The sequence below is a fragment of the Egretta garzetta genome, unplaced genomic scaffold (genome assembly GCF_000687185.1).
Source record: "Egretta garzetta isolate BGI_Z169 unplaced genomic scaffold, ASM68718v1 scaffold188, whole genome shotgun sequence".
Taxonomy (NCBI): domain Eukaryota; kingdom Metazoa; phylum Chordata; class Aves; order Pelecaniformes; family Ardeidae; genus Egretta; species Egretta garzetta.
The window spans coordinates 4104268-4110448 of NW_009260622.1; positions in this window are offsets into that span (position 1 = coordinate 4104268).

Genomic DNA, 6181 nt, shown 5'->3' on the forward strand with positions numbered 1-6181 from the left:
TGCCGGGGGGGGGTCCGGAGGCTGAAACCGGGCAAGTGCTGCGGGCGTGGGACATCGATGCATCTGACGTGCCTTGAAAATGCAATTTTCTCTTTATTTTCGTCTTAGAAAGAAAAAAGCGGGTTCAGGGGTGTTCAGTAACTTGTCCAAAGGCGTGTGCAAATGCAGTGGCAACATCCAGCCTTAATCCAGAGCAGGAGCCCCCGTTAGTTCAAGGACTGCCCGCTTACGCCACTGTTTCTCCCAGCTCTGGCTCCCTGCTGGTGTGCGACCGACCAGGCTTCAGCTCAGGTTTGTGTCGCCGGGAGGTTGCCTACCGCAGCTCGGGGAACACAACACAGAGCAGTTATTTTGCTTTTAGGTGGCCGTAGACAGGCAAAATACATCGTGTTAAACAGTTTGCCACTGAGTAACGCGAGGAAAGGAATAGAGAGCGAGAGACGTGTCTTGAAAGAGAACAGCCTGGCACGTAACCCGAGTACTGCCGTGTGCGGTGATTTTATAGCTATCAATTCACCTTGGAAATGGGGTGTGAATCCAGACCTGACATGTGACATCCTTGAATTGAGGGTATTTTCAGTGTCCTACACTTGCATGGAGTGTGTGTATCTATTTGTGTTCAGAAAGGTCAGCCAAGCACAGCGTTTCACCCCTCACCAGTGGTCACTGCATAGCAGGGGGTGCCACCGTATGATTCAGAAATGTTCTGGAGCCATGACACACCCCCCACCCCACCCCCCAGCACCTCCTGGGGAAGGTTGTGTTGCTAAATAAGACCAACTAAAAAGATGGGGTTGAAATGGAGTTTAAGAGGCAGGGGAAGGCACAAAGCCATACTCCAGTTTTACATTGGCAGGGTGGTCTTTTGGGCTAAACACTGGAGTTGAACAATCCTGAGTTCTGCAATAAGCAGCTGTGGTCTAGACCAGCTCAAAATCATGTAATTGCTCCATGCTTCAGTTTTTTCTGTTTGTAAAATACACACAGGTTATGCCAAGGCACCAGGCAAAGTTGCTCAAGTTAGTCACTCCGAGCTGTATGAAGTGTTAGCACTGTGTGACTTGTCACATTGGTGCTTCAGCAAACCAGCTGTTACTTTGGTATCAAGCTTCTACTAACTAGAGATTTGGTGACCAGATCAAGGTGAATACATCTTGTGGAACCAGTGGAAGGGGTAAGGTCAAGGATGGTGCTTGAAATGCAGGGAGAAGAAGAAAAGGCTCGTGCTCAATTTGTCAGCTAGTTTGCAAACATACAGCCAAGGCTCTGCAAATCTGCCTAGAGAAGCCACATGAGATATTTTAGATGCTCTGAAGCAAGTAAGCCTATCTTGTTTTATTCTCCTTGTCTAGTAGTATCTACAGACATACATACTGCAAGTACATATATAGGCCTTATAGTATGTTTGGCATAACACTGCATAATTCAGCTACCATTAAAATGCTTTTTCCAAATCAAATGTGTTTGTAGGCAACTAATTCTTGAAAGCAGTTTATCAAATATGACTTGTGGAATAAATCTCAATCCCATTAATCCAAGTTCCAGAACACAAAAAGATGAAAAGACAATTGAAGGACATTTTAAGAAGATTATGGGGAAAACTAATCTTGTTACACTGCAAACCCATGTCATGTGCACAATGCAAAAGGAACTGTAAATGTGATTTGTGTTGCCTAGCTTGGCAAGGAAGGAAAAATGGGAAGGTCTGGAATGTTAAACGGCTGCAGCAGAGCTTAGTGTCGAATTTATTTGATTTCAGTGGGTTTTATTCTTGGCAGAACAATGTTGAAAATCTTTTTACCTAGATGAGTTCTTCAACTCAGTCAGGGCTCATTGAGGCAGCAAAAGTCAGAACAGTCAGAAGTACTCAAGTCCCAGTTCTCCTTGTTTTTCACTTGCAGAGGGACCTCTGAAGCTCTGCTTCACAGCCAACTTGCAGGACTTTTGCCCGCAGGACACGTCTCCCCCAGGACAGCTACGCACTTCTCTTGCACAGGGTGGTTCCTCACTGCAGCCACAGGCACCAGCGTGCTGGGCTGGGTGGGCCTCTCCAGTCTTGTGTCTTGTGCTTGCTCTGTCGAACCTTACCCGAGCAGCCAAAGTGAAGGTAAAAGGTTAAAAGGCAGTTTGTCACATGCATTTTTTTAGCAGTACCACAACTGAAGAATGCTTTTGTGTTCTATGCCAGCCGTCACAGGGACATGTGTTCAGCTCTTCCAAATGCCAACACTGAGTGCTAGCACAGAGTTACTCTTTTCTCTAGTGAAAAAGAAAGGGAAACTTGATGCTTCTGAATTGCTAAACAAGACCTTGTTAATCTCATAGGATGATTAAATATTTCACATGCCAGCATCCAACTGCTGCATTGTTATGTTCAGGGTTTGGTTTTTTTAAAATCAGAACTGAATATGAAGAAATACAAGCTTTAATTGGGATGCAACCTCTGACTTCCCAACATAATAACCTAAACTGAAAACCCAGCACCAGATACCTCCAATAGTCAGTCTATCTCTAAATAGATTGTAATTTTCCAGCATAAAATTTTGTAATAGAATTTGAAAAAAAAACCCAAGAAAAAAGGCATGCATCAAGAAAGCCATGAAAAGATCTCTGAACTGTTGGGTCAGCAACTTCACTGTGGAGCAGTATGATAATCAAAATAAAACAGCATGCTGACAGGGTATTGAAAAAAAAAATCTTTGTGAGCATCTGCCAAATCACGATAATCAAAATAAAACAGTCAGCATGCTGACAGGGTATTGAAAAAAAAAAAATCTTTGTGAGCATCTGCCAAATCATTCACACTGGTCTTTTGGAATATGAAAAACTCCAAACACAAAATTCACAGAACAGAATAAAGGGCAGTGAGAGAAACTGCCATAGTTTAGCTGTGGAGCCAGAATTTTTCTAGCCTGCAGCTAAAACTAGAAACAAATGAAGACTGTGAATGACCCAGCTGAGTTTCAGCAAAAGAGACCCACCAGGGAGATGTATTCACATTTACCAGTTTAATAGGCCTATTTGCACATAAATGAAGTTCTGGGGTTTTTTCTTCCTACAGATTGTTAAGGGTTTCCTTCCCAAAATGACAGAAACCATCACGGCTACATTGTGACTGTAGCAGAAACTTTGGACCTGTTTGCAGCCGAAAGTTTAGAGGTCAGTAGCTGTGGATCAGCAGGGACGCAAGCACTCTTACAGAGAGATCCCAACATTCATTTTCTGATGAACACAAATCTCCCCTAGAGATGCCGCAGTTCTTTAGGGTACGACCACTGCAGTGAGACTCAGGGTGAGCCAGAGCACTCCACCATGCTGGACTGGGTCCTTTGCTGATTTCATGCATCTGTTCAGGTTTAGCCTTGAAATTGATCAAAATGTTTTAACAGTTTTTCCAAACTCAGATAAACCATTTAAAATGTGGAAAGAATAAACGCCTGTTAGATGAACAACAGCCTTGCTAACAGCTTCGCACTCAGGATACAGCAATTTCTAATGCCGCATGACACCAGAAAATTTTGCAAAGTTACTGGCTGGGCTCTACAGAAAGCAGTTTTGGAGGGAGAAGGGAGCTTTGATGGCTTATAGATTACTCTCTTTAGTTAGTAGCAAATGAATTTTACACAGGCATTGATGAAAGACACTGCTCTGTCAGAAAGAGATGGAGCAAAAAGACAAAGGAAATTGTAGACCAGTATGGTATAAACTTAAAAGTGACACGGAGCCCTGACTGCGAGTACAGCTCTAACTCTTGACTTTTTCCTGAGTTGGAAGAACACCTCATGGAACATTTTGTTGAAATGTGTGTGACTCTAAGGAAAGGAAAGATACTCCATATACCTCATGCATGCAGGAATCTGTCCATCACAAGTCAGATGATCTTAAAGCCTGCTTTGAGAGATGTTCCTCTTCAAGGAGTAGGGGTTCATGGAGAGAAGGGGAAGGGAAGACAATAAGCATCTTTATGAAGCAAAACCACTAGTAGGAAGGGAGGGATGAGCGTGCCACATAGCTAAAGGCTAAAACAGCTTCCTGAAAGAAAGTGCCAGCAAAAAATACTGACAGACGAGAAAACGGGAATTAATGGCAGCATTCACAAAGAATTTGGAAACATCCCTCTGTGAACCACAAGGTTCATTCCCCTCCTGGGTAGTCCAGAGGACCATGGGCTCAAGTGCTTGACGATGCAATGTGTGCGAGCTTGTGCATGTTCATGGTTTGAACACTTGTCACCGGCTTGTTTGAAGTGGGACTAGCTTTGTTTCATGTCCAGCCTAAACAAAAATGCACCACGGTCAGCATGTGGCCAACGGGCAATAAAATCAACAAGTGGTACCCAGCTGACTGATGAACGACCCAGTTTAAGCATCACTTTAATCTCGTACATTTTCCCTATCTGCATACAATTACCGACCAGAAGAACAGGGAGGGGTTAGACAGTAAAAGCTCTTAAATAACCTTTTTGTCTTTTAAATAAAAAGCAGAATTGGAGATCTACATCAGCCCTTTAGCACACTGAAATACAAGAAGTTAAAACACTCACTGAAAGCACCAGTTACCTTTGACATTAGTACAGTACAAGAGAAAGCACAACACAGTTATTGCTAAGAATGCTTAGAGACAATTATTTAAATGTATTTAGCCTTTCTGAGTTTGAAGTGGCATATTTTCTTCAAGTTTTTATCCACTTTAGTAATTAAAATAACTTGGAGGCTCAACATTTCAATACATAAGCTCCCCGGTATCTACTTAACAAGCTTTAAAGGGAATTTACAAACTTTTTATGCAACGGCAGTGGCAGGTAGTAGAACAGTTGTAGTGAATCACATTTACAACAAACTACTGATGGATTTATTTTTCCAGTTGTGCCTTTCTTTCCCAATTGTTTTTTCTAGGCAAGAGCTAAATAGTCGTCTTGGTTAAAACCAAGCTACTGTGTGAAAACAACCATGAAAGCAATACTTGGCAATCAGACCACAACATAGATCCCTACTGTGATGTACTTGTTTGTGGCTTTAAGATGGTAGAACAGCAACTGGGGAGATTGCACCCATGAGAAAATGGGGAATAGGGATTAGTGGCTGTAGAGGTGCCCAGCAGTCCCCAAACAGATTTTGCATTTGGACTTTGACATGAAACATATCAGAGGTTTTGTCCCTTAACACAGGGTTGGGATTGCTGCTTTTGGGAGCACTGATCTCCCTTCTGGAAAAAAAAAAAATTTAAAAGCAGCATTTAAACATAAAAGACAGTCTTTTGGCTGGAAATAGTAAAGATAAAGAATGGTAGCAGACAATTAAAGTATTGAAAGCACACTCTGCAAAGGATATTTTCTGCATCATTAACACAGGACATTTAAAATCTAAACCATTCTCTATGAGGTTGCTAAAAAATACTGTGAAATTGGAAAAATGAGTAAAGTTTAAAAGCACTATAATTTTTTCATTTCTAATCAAATACAATTTTGTTGCATTAGGATACTGCTAGTAATATACAGAATAATTTGTTGGAAAATAAAATATGCTCTTGGATAAGTATTGTTTGCCATCTGCATACTTTTATTCAGTTCTAATCCAGAGATTAAATGAATACCCTTGAGATTTTAATTTCCTCTAACAACTTAATTTTTTTTCCCCAGCCTGCTGCCATGGGATGTTCAGGTTCTTGCTCAGAAGTTCCCGGATATTTAATAAGTGTACGTATCCAATCAGCAGATAAAAGGAAGCAATACAGCATGTCGCAGCCACAGAGATGAAGTTGAGTATTTTCAGATTTGTAACCACCTCTGGAGCAGCATTTCTTTGTCTGAGCTTAAGCAGAAGAGTCATCTAAATAAAACCACTTAAATACAGAAGCCCTTAGGGGAGATATTACACTGATTCACACTTACTCTGCTGTTTCTATCTGCAGACTTTCAAAATTAAAGCAGCAAACAATTACGTGGTTGCTTCACAGAGCAAGAAGATCAGTGAAGTGCTATACACACATCCTATCCCTTCCTGCAGGGAAGCACTTTTGGAACTTCCACCATTTGTCTTTATGTACTAGGACAGAATAAAACTATTTTCAACTTTGATCAGTGGGCTAGAACAGAATTTTTGTTTGACCCTTAGGTAACATCGTAACTGGAGTGGAACTCCGAGTACAGCTACATTTAACTCTGATGTATGGTACTAAAATT